Source organism: Selaginella moellendorffii, unplaced genomic scaffold, assembly GCF_000143415.4.
Source record: "Selaginella moellendorffii unplaced genomic scaffold, v1.0 SELMOscaffold_24, whole genome shotgun sequence".
Classification (NCBI taxonomy): Eukaryota; Viridiplantae; Streptophyta; class Lycopodiopsida; order Selaginellales; family Selaginellaceae; genus Selaginella; species Selaginella moellendorffii.
Genome location: NW_003314285.1, coordinates 1,118,933 through 1,135,723, shown reverse-complemented (window position 1 = coordinate 1,135,723; position 16,791 = coordinate 1,118,933).

The window sequence follows — 16,791 nt, the reverse complement described above, 5'->3', positions numbered from 1 at the left end:
AGTTAATTTAGTATTTAAATACAAGCTCCACTTTTGTAACACTTTATATTTATTTAATTTCAAAATTTACAAATAACACCCTTCTCTAGCATCTCCTTAATATTGGCTCACAAAATCTTAATCTTTTTTAGTGATTAACACTAAACATGAATCTTGTTTAAATGAATATCTCTAATTAAAACAAGATTGACACATTGCAATCTTTGCCCTAGAAGACATATGAAAGTCAAAGAAATCAATATACTTTTTCTTGAGCCAATCAACTAGAGCATTATAAAGATTATCGAGGGAATATGAGAAGAGTATGAAAAAAATGGTAAGAAGTAATAATAAAAACTAGACATCATCTCAAGAACAATTATTGTGAAGTGATTAAACTAATGATATACATCATCCTTAGAATTCCCATAGAAGAAATTCAACTAAACTTAAGGATTGGTAAAAAGAGTAGGAGGAAGAGAAGTTACACCATATGTTATGAACATTAGTATCAATTGTGTTTTAATTATCTAGTTACAACTGCATAACATTGAGCAATTATAGCAATTATTTCTCCATAAATAAAAGATTTAGTTACTATGAGAGGAGAGAAAAAAAAGTTATAAGAACAACAAAAATCTAGATGATGCAAAAGCTAAATCTAAAGAAAAATTACAAATCTGAACACTCTTAAGAGCTTTACCTCCACTAATGTAAGACCCAAAAATGTATATACTCATAAGAACATAAAACCTTAGTTTATATAAAAATGAGTGGTCCAGCGTGAATCTGATCTTATGACTATCAAAATTACACACCAATAATAGTATAGCCAAACAATTACTTACCAAAAGAAATTATAATTTAATTTTAGAAAAGAAATCAGGTTTATATAGGTTTTTAAAATGAGTTTTTGATGGGATTCATATAATACTAAATTAATTCACTTTGAAGAGAAAAAAACTATTTTTTAATAAATTACAATTACTTCTTACAATTTACAATATGACCAAACTATAATTAAATTATCAGAATATAATACAGTAAGCCCATCCATATCTACACAATTTTTAAAGAACGTTATTTGAATATTTTTTAGGAAAAACACGTGGCAATGTATTTTTAAAAATTAAAATACTATATATATTTAAAAATAAATTCTTGCATTGACTAACATTCTTCTAAGCAACAATTACAATCGCAAGTATAAATAAGATGAGCTCCATAACTTCTCAAGCATAGCAAGCAAAGATACTTCTTTCGTTGCTCTTTAAGTCCCAAGGAGTTCACGGGTCCTCTAGAAGAGAAGGTGAAAAAAAAAGAAATAGTGACAAGGATATTGCTTGGCCAAGCTGGAGCGGTAACGTCCGGCTGCAATGCGAGGTAAGTCACAAGTTTCACGGTATGTTTTCGAGTATCTTGATGATATCCGGACTGATTGTGTGTGGATCTCTTCATGAAAACTTCGCTACTACAGGTGCTGGTTTGTAAGGAAACGTTGTTCCTCTGAGAATTCGTGATTTATGACTGCACAGAAACCACGAGGCCTCCTTTTGATCATCTGTTATACTTGGCTGATATTTTCGCATCTTCATTGATCTCCCTGTCGATTGTAGTGGCACCGACTGTGAAGATCCAGAGAGCACCGTTGGACACCGATCCAGTAAATGGTCCAGAGTTTCCACCAGCGTAAAAGACCATGATCCCTCTTTCAACGGCGTGATAGGCACCAATCGCAATGACGTCTACGCTGTAAACTGCGAGATAGCCTCCGAGTGAGATGGACAGGACATCCACGCCGTCGTTGATGGCATCATCGAAACCCGCAGCAATGTCAACTTCCTTGCAGCTATCCGTCCAGCAGACTTCGTACACGGCAATCCGAGGATTTGGAGCTCCTCCTCGTCTCTTACTCGTGTGTGGAACCAGCCTTCCAGCAGCTGTCGACGACGTATGAGTTCCATGTCCAACTGAGTCTCTCGAGTTCTTGTATGGGCCCGTCAAGACTTTTGCTCCGTTATAGTATCTCCAACGAGTTTCCTGGTAAAGAGTTCATTCATCACTATAGTCTTTTCTTCTGGAAAACTTTAACACGTACTTGACAGTCTTATTGGCGTGGATTGATGCAAGTTCCTTTCCAATGAGCTGGCGCAGGTCCCACGTCTGAAACTCTCCGACTCCAGCCAGATAGCACATCAAGCTTTTTCGAGCGAGTTTTGTAAGTTACCTGTGTCCAGAACTGACAATCATGTCAGTAGGAGCACTCAGCGTGACTGCTTTTGGCTGGCATGGCCAGGCTGAGGCCAGTGTGTTGTTAATGGATGGAGCGTTTTGCTATTGAGGACTTCAAGCATTCTTACAGTATTTGTAATTCATTTTTACTACCAATTCCTGCAGTATTTTATTTTTATTATCAATTCTTGCAGTATTTGTAATTCATTTTTATTACCAATTATTGTAAGTCTGTCTGCTAGTCAACTATTGTTGACTGAGAGTCAGTCAGCCAGCTGTCAGTCAAGCACTTAAGTCAGAGTGATTGACTGACAGTCGGACCCATTTGCGGTTTGAAATTTGAAATGGCTAATTTGAAGAAATGGCTTTCGGTTTTTAAAACATTTTTGATTTAGTGAAACTGCTCCAAAGCTCAGAAAGTTGAAGTTAGCATCACCAGCAACGTTGTTTGTTGTGGGGTTCCATATCTCAGTCAATGCCTACATGACAGGTGCTGCTGGGTGCCTTCTAATATTTCTGAACCGCTGTTGTATATTTGGATCCTCAAGATAGTTAACAAACTCCCAAGCTTCGTTGTCATCCCAATTCGGAATAACCTTCTTCGACCGGCTTTTAGGGGTTGATCTCCGCAAACGTGTTCATTATTGTGGACGCCCACGTACTATCCCCTGAGTCTCCTCTGCCTGCTGTGACTCTGCTTCAAGTTCAACCTGTTGTCCCGGCTCCTCTCGGCCCGGCCTCAGTCGGCTGTCCATCTTCATCCATGACCCGACGCGGACCCACGCGCCTGCTTGCACGTCGCTTGATGATCGGAAACCATTTAATGTGGTAGACTATAGCCGTATTCTCGCACTTCCTCGCGGCAGAGTAAGTTCAAAGCTTCAAACCTATGCTCGAGATCTTGTTTGCACCGCAACCATTCACTACAGTCTGTGATCATAACATGGTTCCTCACTCTGATTCTCCGTGGACGCGTCTTACAAATTCGGCTCTGCAGTACACGCACCTGTATTCTCTGTTGTCGTCCTTAAAGGTAAACTTAGACACAGGGTCATCTGGTTTCGGATCCCCGCCCCCTGTCTGTGCCTGCTGTGGTTGTGCTTCAGCTTCAGCCCGCTCCTCGTTGCCGCCCGCTCCTTGTTGCTGCTCCTCACTGCCGCCGGTGCCACGCCCAGCCTGTTGCCACTCTCCGCCAGCGCCACGCCCCTGTGCCTGTTGGCGCCCTAGCTGCTCATCACCACCACGCTGGTTCCCAAAATTTGGATTTACTTTAATTACGTATATTATGCTAATATATTCGTAGTATGAAACTGCTTCGGCTAATTTCACTACTGGCAAGTATATTATGGTGAATCAAGGTGAAGCAGATATGAGATAGGTCTGGAATTATTTTCACCTTCAAGCTTAAGCACGCTGAAAATCAAATCTAATGTTTTGTTTGTCTAGGGGACCTGTGAACTCCTTGGGAGTTAAAGAGCAATGAAAGAAGTAACAGCTTTGCTTGGTATGCTTGAGAGGTTATGGAGCTCATCTTATTTATATTTGTGATTGTAATTATTGTTTAGAGTGTGTTGGAATGTTATTCTTTAGAGAAGAACTTTAATTCATCCCATTCCAAATGATAGTCAATGCAAGAATTTATTTGAGCTGGGATTGTAAAAGCAAGAGTTTTACTATTGTTCTTACTTATATGTTCTTCAAAATGTTACTTCTTACATAGCTACTAAGCAGTTGTTTTACAAATCTCCAAACTGAATTATAAATAATATTAAAATAAATAAGTAAATTATAATATTATAAATAAATTGCTATGCCTTGCATGTAGCAACACTTGGTTTGCTTAATAGTAGTGTTATTTTTACTTATTAATCTAAATGATCAAATAAAATTTATAATTATAAGCATGTTTGTAATTTATAAATACAAGATTAATCTTATTGCTAGAAAGGATTTAAGAAAGTTTATAAATTATCAATACAAGATTAATCTAAATGAATAATAACTGGTTAGATGATAGAATATCATAGAATATCCAAGTATATTCTAAGTATATCCACTACCATCTTAGTCCTCTACAGGTTTGCTTAAGCAAACTAATAATTTAAACTATTTATTTAGAAATTAAAATATTATTGTGAGGTCCAAGTGCTATTATGCTAAGATGCCATATACTAATATTAGTATAATGAGATTTTGGTAGGCATCATATTGGTTTCAAATTGGATTACTCACTCCTATATATAAGCTAGGGTTTTTGGGTTAATTAATATGCACATTTCTTGTATTCTCTTTCCATATTTCATCCACTCACATTAGTGGAAATGAAAGGTGGGTTTGATTGTTTTTGAAAAGTGTTAGGATTTGGGATTTTGGTTTAAATCTAGCTTTTATATTATGCTTGGATACTACCAATGAACATTTGTTTTATCTCAGGTGGCTAGTTCTGCAACTTCACTAACAGGCTTTACCTTTATAGACTGTTGAGCACGTCAAAAGTGTAAGCAACTAAAGAGAACAACTTGAGAGATGGTCCATGGGGTTCAAATATAGAGGGAAAGGGCCTATGAATAAGAATGCACCCCCTTTTCCAATCGGTTAAGGGTTTTCAGATAATTGGGGTTAAGCGTCCTTGGGTTTGAATAATACTAGGCTAGGTGACCTCCCGGGAAGTCCAAACTTAGGAACTTACATTTGGTATCAGAGCGGTCTCAGGTCTGACTCTGTTAGGTCCAACTTTGTTGGTTGGCTAGGGGAATCACACCACATGTTGATTGACATCTGGCTGGTCCAATTTGTTCTTGCTGGGCTTGACCCAAGGGGTAGGGTGTCAAGAGAGCGGGGCTTTCGGGAGAGCTATAGCTCTCAGCTTCTGTTCATGAGAGTGTGAACTTGCAGGGAAGCGTGGTGGATTGTAAGCAACCAAAGAGAATGACTTGAGAGACGGTCCATGGGGTTCAAATATAGAGGGAAAGGGCCCATGAATAAGAGTGCACCCCCTTTTCTAATTGATTAAGGGTCTTGGGATGGCTAGTCCAATTTGTTCTTGCTGGGCTCGACCCAAGGGGTAGGGTGTCAAGAGAGCGGGGCTCTCGGGAGAGCTATGGCTCTCAGCTTTTGTTCACGAGAGTGTGAACTTGCAGGGAAGCGTGGTAGATTGTAAGCAACCAAAGAGAATGACTTGAGAGACGGTCCATGGGGTTCAAATATAGAGGGAAAGGGCTCATGAATAAGAGTGCACCCCCTTTTCTAATCGATTAAGGGTCTTGGGATACTTGGGGTTAAGTGTCCTTGGGTTTGAATAGTACTGGGCTGAGTGACCTCCCGGGAAGTCCAAACTCAAGAGCTTACAAAAAGGTTTAAACGCTCTATGGCAAATGTTTAGCTTCTTAAAATCTCTAAGCTTAAAAAGGGCATTAAGCTTAAAAATCAGGTTGCAAACTCAAATCGAATGATGCCACACCTCGCCTTGGAGCCTTGGATTGCCTCTACTGTGCCTTCCACACCTTGGCCTTGGAAGCTGCTGCGCCTTGCCGTACAATAAAAGGTTTATTTTTAGTTTTTAGGGCTCTTAACAATGCTTGGTCATATTCGTTGCGATTGCTGCTCAGGACTCTGGGCCGGGTCGTGATGAATCCCCCAGATATTGACGAGCGGCGTGGTGTTGGCCAGGATTGTGGCTGGCGAGCTGGTCCATGGAATTCCTTTCGATTTTGGAGATTGAGAAGAAGAGAAATGGGAGATAAGAGAAAGGAGTGGAAAGATATATGTAGATTCATGGTCCTTTGTCTTGGGAATTCGCTTCAAAGTGAGTAATGGCTTGGTCCAAAGTACTCCCCCGATTCCATTTGTGGGTAATTGGCAAGGTTTGAGCAGGTGCTATTTCTAATTGCCTTGCATTTGTTTGTAAAGGTCTAAACTTCTTGGTTCTACTTGACTATAAAGTACAAAAGAACAGAATACATGGCATAAGGAGTTCAGACAATCTAAAATACATCAGTGGAAACATTTCAGATGTTTCATTCTCAATTTCCCAGAACTAGCAGACATTTATTGATTCTGGTCCACAAATGATCAACGTGAGCTGTACCTTAAGCTGCATCTAATCCACTTGGTATTCTTCCAAGAATGAAGAGGTGTGAAAACTCTTCTTCGCTGGAAATCTATTGTTAGTAAGAAAACAAAAGAGAAAAGGGCCCGATCTCTAAGGGCAGAGAAGAAGCACGAGTAAAAGAATGCTGTGTATTGATAAAAAAAACAATGGAATGAAGATAGGGATCCACAATTCGGATTCCCCCTTTTGAAAGGCTAGCGGTTCTAACTGCTAGCATATACTATATGCTGTGCATGATTTAATCTATGGCTCCGATGCAGCCCTGAGTTCAAAGTCGAAGTCCCCTGAACCTGGGTTTTTGGTTGCTACATTCTGCTCCCCTGACAGAACTAGACACCATCCTCGGTGCGAACATAGTCAGTTTCCATCGCTTGTTGTTGCTGCTGTTCAAGTCGATAGAGGCGACGTTTTTGCTGTGGGAGTGTAAGCTCATGGTTAGGGACACTGTCTGGTGGATCTGTCCCATCTTCCTGGAGGTCGGCTACCTCAGCTAGCAGGGCGGTATGATCATCCTCGAGTTTCCGGTAGCGGGTGTTGAGCTCTTCATATTTGAATTTGTAGGTGAATTCGTGAGCTGCTGATGGGGTTGATGGCTGCTTGGAGACGATCTTCCTGATGTCCCAGAGGTCAGTGCGGATCTGCTTCATCTCTTCAATCTGAGTATCCAGCTGGTGGTTTAAAGGCTCATAAAATTCCTTCTTGATCGCTCCCCGGGTGTATATGAAGGAGTCTTGCTTGAGAAGATGCTGTGCAATGTCGGCTGGTGTTGGGAAGTAGTTTGCTTGCTCACGGTGCATGCGTTGATCCAGGGCTTCAAACAACTTGAGGGTGCAGTAGCTTGGGTCGTGAAGTTTATCTTCGTACTCCTTCCTGATCTCGTCATAATCACGGTGTACCTGACTCTGTGGCTGAGGCATGGTTGCTGCTCCTGCTCCTGCTCGGTGATCCTGGTGTTTCTCGCTAGGGTTCGCTCTGTTCTTGGTCCCGGGAGTTGAAGTTGCTGGAGGCTGAATCTGCTTCGTTGGATGTGGGTGACGTGGTTGGGCCAGATTCTTTGAGGTGGTTGGAGATGAGCTTTTCAGTTTGATGGTGGATGAACGGCCCAGATGTGGCGCTGAAATTAATTTATCCGTTGAGAAATTTTTCGCTTGGAATTTTGTTGAAGGGGCGGAATTTTTGTGAATGCTAGTCGTGGTATTTGCTGGAGGAGACATGGTTGCGTGTTCTTCAAGTGATTGGCGAAGGTAGTCAATGTTTTCTTTTGTAGAACGTGTCAAGGAGGTCGGGGCGTTGAGAATGTTGTTCTCAGTTGGTGTAGAAATTGAGTTCTGAGCGATCAGCTGACGTTTTTCTTTGGCGATATTGATGTGTTTGTGAGAAGTTGTCGGTTTTGGGGCTGATTCGAGTGGATGCGGGCTCTGGGGTGATTGTTGATGGTGGTGTGAGTTGTGTTCCTTGTCGCTGATGATGAGGTGCTCTCGGATCAGCGGTTTGGGAGCTGGATTCGCTGGTGTTTTGCGTGTGAAGCGGCAGCGAAGTGGAGTTGAATTGTTGGAGTGTTTGTTGCTGGAGCTGGTGTTGTTGGAGTGAGTTGAGCCTGATTGTTGAGATGCTGGCTTCGGTTTCTTGCTGGGAGTTGCTCCTTCTGATTCTGAGTGTTCTTCGGAGCTGTCGCTTTGTTCTGTGGAGTTCGTTTGGGTTGTCCACGGTTGCTTGTTGGGAAGAGCTTGGTGTAGAGCGATCAGCAGTGGGAAGATTACTGTGTGCATGGTCTTCTTGTTGAGTGTGGCGAGGATGGCGTGGTCGAGAAGCTTGAGAAGGAGCTCGTGGAGATGATGAGCCACGTTCACACGTTTGCCGTCGAGTAGAGCTCCGTAGACTTCTGCTGTGCGCTTGCCGATGGTGCGATCTGTTGGGCGAAGTTCATAGTAGAGGAGGAGGGCTTTGAGTCGATCCATATGCTGCTCCTCAATGTCCTCCCATGTGAGCTCACCGGTAATTTCTCGATTGGCCTTGATGATTTGCTGTGGAACTTCTCCTGAAAATTTGAGCAGCCCTTGTTGGAGATTTTGAAAGCAGAGGCGATTCTTGCTGGGCTGAGGGTGATCTCGTTGGTGCCGTCGGTTATGGTGCTGTTCTTGGGGTTGAAGGAGGCGGCCAGTTTCCTCGCTAGTTTTTGATCAGGGTGTGTTGAAAAGGCCTTGTGGAGGAGCTCGAATCCGTGGTCCTTGAGCCAGGTGGTTGTGTCGTTGCTGGGAAGCCTAGGAATATGGTGTATGACGTATCTGAGGTGTCGGGGTGGATGAGCTGGCATCTTTCTCTTCATTTTCTGCGATCGAAGTGATCGCCCCGTTAGGGTTCTTGAAACCTGTAACTGTTGGTTGGCTGATCGTGCGGCGCTCGATTGCTGGTGATGAACGGTCGAGATTTGTTGACGGAATTGATGTGGTTTGATTTGGCTTGATTGCAAATCAATGGTGGATATTGGTGATGAAGTTAACTCAAGTTCAACTGTTGATATTTGCTTAGGTGGCGTTGATCCAACGGTAGCTTGGGACTTACAGATTTTTGCTGCTGTTTATTGCTGAAGTTGGTGGATGAGTTCGTGTTGAGTTGAGTTGAGTTGTATCGAACTGATTTGAGTTAAAGTTTGTCTATTGGGGTGAGTGTTGATTGTTGGTTTTGGGGTGTTTGTCGGTTTGGGTCTGAAATTTGTTGAGGTGCTGATGTTGAATATGTTGACGTGATATGGTCGAAGCTTGTTGAGGTTGACGATCTCAGTGAAGTCTTCGGCGAGTGTGCTGGCTTTGGCAGTGCCGTTGGGGTATAGTTCAATGATTTTGAAAGGTCCTTGCCAGTTGGTGTGGAGTTTTCGGCCAAGTTTGCCGATGGGTCCTTGGTACCAGAGAACATGGTCGTCGACGCTGTATTTGGGAATGTTATGCCGGGATGCTTGTCGGTCGTGCCGAGCTTTTCTCTGTTTTTGGATGGCATGAAGTGTCCAGAGGGCGTTGAGTCGGAGTTCGTTGAGATGTTCGAGTTGCTGAAGCCTTTCTCGAACTGCATGTCGGGTGTCGAGATTATACTTGACGGTGACTCGCATGCTTGGGACGATGAATTCAATTGGTGTGATGGCTTCTGTTCCAAAGGCGAGTTTGAATGGCATCATGTCAGTGGTGACTTTATACGCAGTGCGATAGGCCCAAAGTACGTCGAGAAGTTTGTCGTCCCAGTCTTTGCCGGAATCGTTGATGACTTTTTTGAGGATGGTCTTTAGTGTTTTGTTCGTTGCTTCTGCTTGACCATTGCCTTGAGGATAGTATGGTGTCGACGTTTTGTGTTGGATTTTGAACTCGGTGGCGAGATGTTCGATTGTTTGGTTGATGAAGTGGGTGCCTCTGTTGGTGACAAGTTCGAGTGGTGTGCCGAAACAAGTGATGATATTTTCGTAGATGAAGGTTGCTGTTGCTTTCACTGTGGCATGTCGGAGAGGTATTGCTTCGGCCCACTTGGTAGTGTAATCGGTGGCGACAATGATGTACTGATTTCGTCGACGGGTGCTGACTTGGGGTCCGATGAAGTCAAGTCCCCATTTCTGAAATGGTGCCATTGGGAATGTTGGGTTGAGTTGTTGAGTCTGAGTTTTCGGCGGTAGTCGGTGTCTTTGACATGTGTCGCAGCGTTTGCAGAATTCTTCAGTGTCATGCCAGAGTGTCGGCCACCAGAGGCCGGCTTGAAGAATCTTCCGAGTTGTGGTGTCAGCGGCGAAGTGTCCGCCGGAAGGTCCATCATGAGCTTCCTTGACGATTTGAGTTGTGGTTGGCGGCTTGATGCATCGGCGAAGAATGTTGTCAATTCCTAGTTTGTAGAGAGTGCCTCCGATGACTGAGTATCGTCGGGTTTTAGCAACAAAAGTCTTCTTTTGGTTGGACGTAGTGTACTGATCTGGAACTTTTGCTGAGTGCAAGTAACTGAAGACGTCGTCGAGCCAGGTTTCTGGTATTGAAACTCGGAATAGGTTTGAGTCGGGTAAGTCATCGGTAAGTCTTTCGGGTTTATCACCGGTGGTGATCTGGCTGAGATAATCTGCTTGCTCGTGATTTTTGCCAGGTTTGTGGACAATCTCAAAGTTGTATTCTTGTAGTAAAAGGAACCATCTTGATATTCGACCAGATAATATCGGCTTGTTGATGAGGTAAAGGAGTGCCTTGTGGTCGACAAAAATTACGACTTTGGTTGACAGTATGTAGTGTCGAAACTTCTGAAGTGAGTAGATCATGCCGAGAGCTTCTTTCTCGGTAGTGGTGTAATTTCGTTCAGCTGGGTTGAGTAGTCGGCTGGCGTAGTAGATCGGTTGATCTCGGTTGTCGTGTTGAGTTTGGCTCAGAATTGCACCAGTGGCGACGTTGGAAGTGTCGACATGAATGTGGAACTCTTGTGTCCAGTCGGGCTTGGCAAGGATCGGTGCTGTTGTTAGTTTGAGTCGGAGATTGTCGAATGCTTGTTGCTGTTTGGACGTCCATGTCCATTGGGCATCTTGTTTTAGTCCATCGGTGAGTGGTTTGGCAATGTGAGCGTACTTGTGGATGAATCGTCGGTGATATCCGACTTTGCCAAGGAAGCGCCGAAGTTCTTTCTGGTTCTTCGGCGGTTCAAGTTTGGAGATGACGTCAACTTTGTCTTTGTCGATGAGAATGCCATCTTTGCAGACAACGTGGCCGAGGAGTACTCCAGATTTGACGAAGAAAGCGCATTTGTCGGGGTTGAGTGCTATGTTGTTCTCCTCACACTTGTTGAGGCATTTCTCCAGGCATTCAAGATGTTGATCTTCCGAGCTGAAAACGCTGAAGTCGTCCATGAAGACTCTCATGAAGTCAGTGAGGTAGTCTCGGAAAGTGTTGGTAACAAGCCTTTGGAAGGTGAATGGGGTGTTGCAGAGTCCAAAAGGCATTCGTCGATAAGCATAGGCTCCCCATGGACTGATGAATGCTGTCTTGTGCTGATCTTCTTCGGCGATGTGAATTTGGTTGTAGCCGGAGAAACCATCGAGGAAGGAATACATCTTGTGTCCGGCGACTGCGTCAAGAACTTCGTCGGTAAATGGTATTGGGAAGACATCTTTTTCAGTGGCGTCGTTGAGCTGTTTATAGTCGACGCAGATTCGAAGTTTGCCATTTTTCTTCGGTACAACCACCAGTGGTTAAAGCCATATCGGATTCTGAATTGGGTAGATGTACTCGACTTGGAGAAGCTTGTCGAGTTCTTTCTTTACTTGTTCCATCAGATTCGGATTCATCCGGTAGGCTGCTTGTCTTCTTGGTTTTGAGTCTGGAAGAAGGGTGATGGTGTGAAGGCTGAGTTTTGGCGAAACTCCCTGAAGGTCTCGATAACTCCAAGCAAACAAGTGTTTCTTCTTTCGGAGAAGATTGATGCCTTTGTCTTGAAAACTTGCCGAGATGTCAGTGGCGAGTACAATGTAGTGTTCGTTGCCGTCGTCGGCAAGGCTGACTTTTTCGAGTTTTTGGTCTGCTGGAATTGACGGAATGTAGGCAACTTTGTTGTGGTTGTCGACTATGAATGCCGGTGGCGCTTTGAGTTTTGTATCTCGAGTGACTGGATTTTTCAGTGCTGATGTAATCAGGGGTCGTTCTCGTTGGAAGTCGGCGACAATTCGGAAAAGGTCAATCTCGGCCAAAGGTTCGAGATCGGGGTAGGCTGTGAGAATTTGTTGTTCTTGATAGTCGTCGAGGCCATCTTCGAGATTATATTCTTCCAAGTCAATAGGTCGGTTGTGGCTGGACAGCGATTTAGTCGCTTTTGTCGACACAGTTGTTGGTCCGTCTGGTCCGTGAAGGATAAGATTGTCATTGGGCCAATCTTGATAAACTTGGGCAGTTCGGAGCCAAGGTCGACCGAGGAGAATTGAGTATCCGTCGGTCTGCTCCGGTAGTTTGAGGACAACATAGTTGACTGGTATTTCGACGCCTTGAATGGTGGTGTTGACTTTTCGGATGATGCCTTTGGGTTGAACAGATCGGTGGTCGGCCATTCGGACATTGAAAGGTGCTGGGTGAACTGGGCCGATGTTGAGTTGTTGAACAAGACTTTCTTCAATAATATTAACGCTGGAGCCGCCGTCAATTATGGCTCCTCGAACAAGATGTTTGTCGAGTCGTAGGTCGATTGTCGGAACATCATTGTCACAATCGCCTGGTTGAATCTCGGTTCGAAATGTGTCAACAGCTGTCTGTGTCGAGTTGAGTGTGGGCGAGTCTATCAAAGTGTTGGTCGGTGCAGATGTCAGATCGGTGAGCTGTTTGGTGAGGTAGGGTGCAATCTTCAGCAGTTGGCCGATGGTGATCTGAATATTTTGGTTGAGGATAGTCTCTGCGACTGCTTGGATTTTGTTGAAGTTTGCCGAATTGTGTTTTGGTGTCGGTGTCGATGTTGGACGATTTGTCTGTCCATTTTCTGGTATTGAGTCTTGGCATTGTTGTCGAGCTGGTGATGGTTGAGCTTCATTGTCGGAGTCTAAAATCACTAATTCGGGTGGTTGTAGAGCGAGTTGCTGCTGTATCTTGGCAGCTAACTTCTGCTTCTTTTTCCATTCCCGGAGTTTTGTCGGGCTCTCAGGGCCTTTCTCTTCACTATCTCCGGAATCTCTGTCCGGTTGTTGTTGTTTTTCTGCTCGAATTTGTGCTCGGGTTTGTACTGCCATGACTTGAGGATCTGAGTCGTCATTGTCGGCATAAGGTAGTTTGTCGGTCTCGACCATCCTTGTTGTTGGTGGTTGCTGCTGGTTCTGATCTTGTTGTCGAGGAGGCGGTGGACCAAGTCTCGGCGGACCGCCTTGGTTTTGAAGTCGAGGTTGCCATGGTCGGTTGTTGTAGTTGTCGTGGTAGGCCTGGTCTTGATAACCTTGGCCTTGGTATCTTGGGTTCTGGTATCTTGGGTATTGTTGGTATCCTTGGTTGTTGTTGTCTCGGTTTGCTGGGTAGTTCCGGTTCGGCGGGTGTTGTCGATTGTTGTAGTAGTTGTTGTAGTCGTTGTAATTGTTGCAGTTGTTATAGCGAGGTTGATCATTCCATTGTTGACTCTGGTGTTGGAAGTTGTTTCTTGGTGGTCTCCAGTTTGTCAGAGGTGGTGGCTGGTAATTGTCGAAGTATTGATTTGGATATGGTTGTCGAAACTGCTGTCGGGGATAGTTCGAGACTTGTCGAACTTCTGGAGAATTTTGAAATCTGCAAGTCTTGGCGTTATGACCTTCTTTGGTACAGATCTGGCATTTGGAGATTTGGAGCTTGCAGTCACTTGCCGGATGTCCTTCGTTCTTGCACTTAGTACACCAAATTCCAGATCAAAATTCTTTGATGTCGGCCTTGGCTTTTCCCTTGAGCTTGTCAATTGTTTTCCTAAGTTTCCGAAGTTTTGACTTGGTGCTCTCTCCGAGTTCATCATCGGAGTCGTCGTTGGAACTGCTATCAGAATCTGAGTTATCCGTGTCATCTACTTGTGCTGTCATTCGTCGAGCTTGAACATCTTGAAGGGCTCTTGCGAGTTTGAGATAAGTGGCAACGTTGATGTGTGTTGCCACTTCTCGGAGGGATCGTCGGAGGCCTTGCATGTACCATTGGTAAAGTAATGTTTCGGTAGCACTGTTGCCGCATTTTCTGGCATGTCGAGTGAAGGTTTGAGTGTAGTCGTCGATGGATTGTCCAGACTTCTGTTTGAGTTTTTGGATCTTGTGAAGTCGTTGGCTTTGAGTGAGGGAAGACTTGAATTGGTCTACGAGCTTGAGTGCGAGGTCGTCGAAACTTGTATTTTGAGGAAGTGTTTGAGCCCATTCATTGGCTCTTTTTCGAAGGGTACATCGGAAGTAGTATGGAAGTTCAGTCGTCTGGCCATTGATTCGGATTGCTTCTCGGAACTGTTCAACATGTTTCTCGGCGTCTTCTGACTTCAGACCATAAAATAGTGGATAGGAGACATGTCTCCCGACAGGTATGTTGGCGACGGCAGTAGTGACTGCCATTTGTTGTTGGTAGTAATGTCGGTATTGTCAAGATTGTTTTGTGAGGTTGTCACCGTGGAGTGCTAAGGTGATTTGTAGCAAGGGGTTGTCGGGGTCGATGGCAAAGTTGGTGTAAGAGGAAGGTGGTGAATTGTTGTTGTTGTTTAGTGGACTCTTCGCTGTTTGTTCTTCTGTGTTGGGACTGTTTTTGGGTGTGTCGTCGACATCGTCGTCAGTGTTGGGTTGCTTGCCGGTGTTGATTTTGCGAAGATGGTGCTTGAACTTGTTGTCGACGTACTTGTCGGAGTTATGTTGTGTTGGTTGTGGTTGTTCTTCTAAATTGTCAAAGAGTTCTTCGAACGTATAGTTGTGTGGTGACTGTAGTTGCTGTGGAAGATTGTTGTCGTTGACAACTGGTTTGTCGATCTCGTTGTTGTTGTATGATTGTAGCTGTTCGGCAGTTCGGTGTGAGTTGTTGACGTCGAGTGCTTGACTATTGGAGGATTCGGGTTGTTTGTCTTGACTGCTGTTGACTGGGTATATCGGAGTGCAAATTTAATTAGTGAAGTCGAGTTGTTGTCTCGTCGGCGCATTGAAGTCGAAAGCGTGTTCGAAAGGTCTTGCTGATAGCGGGCTTCGGTAGATGTTGGAAGCAAATGTGGGATATATTGGTGTTGTGAAAATCGGTCGGTATGGCGAAAATGGTGCTGGTCTGGTGAAGTCTGTGAAGCTGGGCGGGAAACTTGGTTGTTTGTTGTCACTGTAGATGGGGTTGGTGAATGTACCTTTGAAGTGGTTGTATGCTGCTTGAAAAATGTTTTGTTGCTCGAGCGTAGTCTGTGTCGACTACTCAAATGTTCGGTTGGGCTCGGGCACTTTGGTGGGTGCCGTCGAGGGTGGTGATTCAGGCTCGGGCACTTCGGTGGGTGCTGTCGAGGGTGCTGCCAGTGGTGTGTCCGGTGGTGTTGTGTAGTTGTCGTATTCTTCGCGGATGTCCGATACTGATTCGTCGGAGTTAGCTCACGGTAATAATTCGTGTCGGATGTAATTCTCTCTCTTGGAGGGTCTAACAATTTGATTCAACTTCTCTTGGTCTTTCTTTCTCTTTGTTTCTAAATTCTTCAAATCTCTATCTAAACGTCGGATAAGCCGTTGTCGGTCTTCTTCCGACTTGCTGGATGTTCTTCGTGATTTTGGATACATGCATTCTTCTACTGGTTGTCGGTGTCAGATTTGTGTCTGCAGTCAATCATGCAGTTCGGGCAGAACTTTGGGAAGACTGTCGGTGGGCCAATTGTTGATAAAGTCATTGTGAGCTTGTTCTTTCTTTTCAATGCAAATATCGATGGTGGTGTGTGTTGGGTTGGGTTGTGTTCAGCCGAGTTGTGTTGGGTCGAGTGTGCTGGTGCAGTATGCAAACTGGTCTTCCACGTGCTGGTGCCGAGATGGAGTTCAATGAAGAGTTTCGGATATTCGGGTTTGTCTGGAATGATTTCTTCGATAATGTCGTCGAGTTGTTCGAGTCCGGATTGGGCGATGGTGTGATTGGCGAGAGTTGTTGCAGCAAACGTGTTGATTTCGAACTGAGTTTGGACTGTTGTTTCAGTGCTAAGCTGCTGACTTTGTCGGAGGGGTTGTCGAAAAATCGGTGGTGCGTTGTGAAGTTGTCCCTCGACAAGTTGTCCGATACCGGGTAACAGAGTGATGGGTTTGTCGTTGGTGTAGGTTTTGAGGATGTGCTTCGGTATTTGGAGTGGGCGCAGGAATTGGACTTGTGTCGGAACGCTAGGATTGCTGGGTCGACGACTGCACAGAAGATGGGTTCGTTTCGGTAGTGGTGTCGGTTTGTGTCGAGGGCGCTGGTTGATGTCTCGAACTTGGAGTGGGTGGTCTTGTGCTCGGAGATGGAGTTTGCCAATGAAGCTGCTGAGGGCATTTGCTGATGAAGGTGCTAGTAGATTGGAGTTTCTTGTCAAAGAGAGTCATTGGTGTTCTCCGTCGGTGATTGGACTTGGAGATCGAGAGAGAGAGCTTGCAGATTCTTCAAAGATCTCCTCTGGAAAATGTCTGTCTTTACTGCGTTGGGCAGCAACCGCTTGGACGCCGTTGATCCATGGTGGCAGTGGCATTTGCGTGTTGAATTTGGGCGAATGTACGAATTAGGGCGTAATTTGGGCGAATTTGGGCAAGATGGGTAGATTTCTGGATCGTTCTTGCTATCTGCGCACAGAGAATGGAGAAAAAAAATGGAAGAATTTGTGAACCTGAAGGGGAATTCAGAAGCCGTGGTCGCCAAATGAAGAGGTGTGATGTAGCGCACGTGGTTTTGACCCTTTATCCTATGGTGATTTACCATAGGATAACACCACGAAGCGGAACCTAAACCCTCTTTGTGCCACGTGACAAATGCCACGTGTCACATACCACGTGTCCATAGGAACCCGAGGTTCAGAGCCTT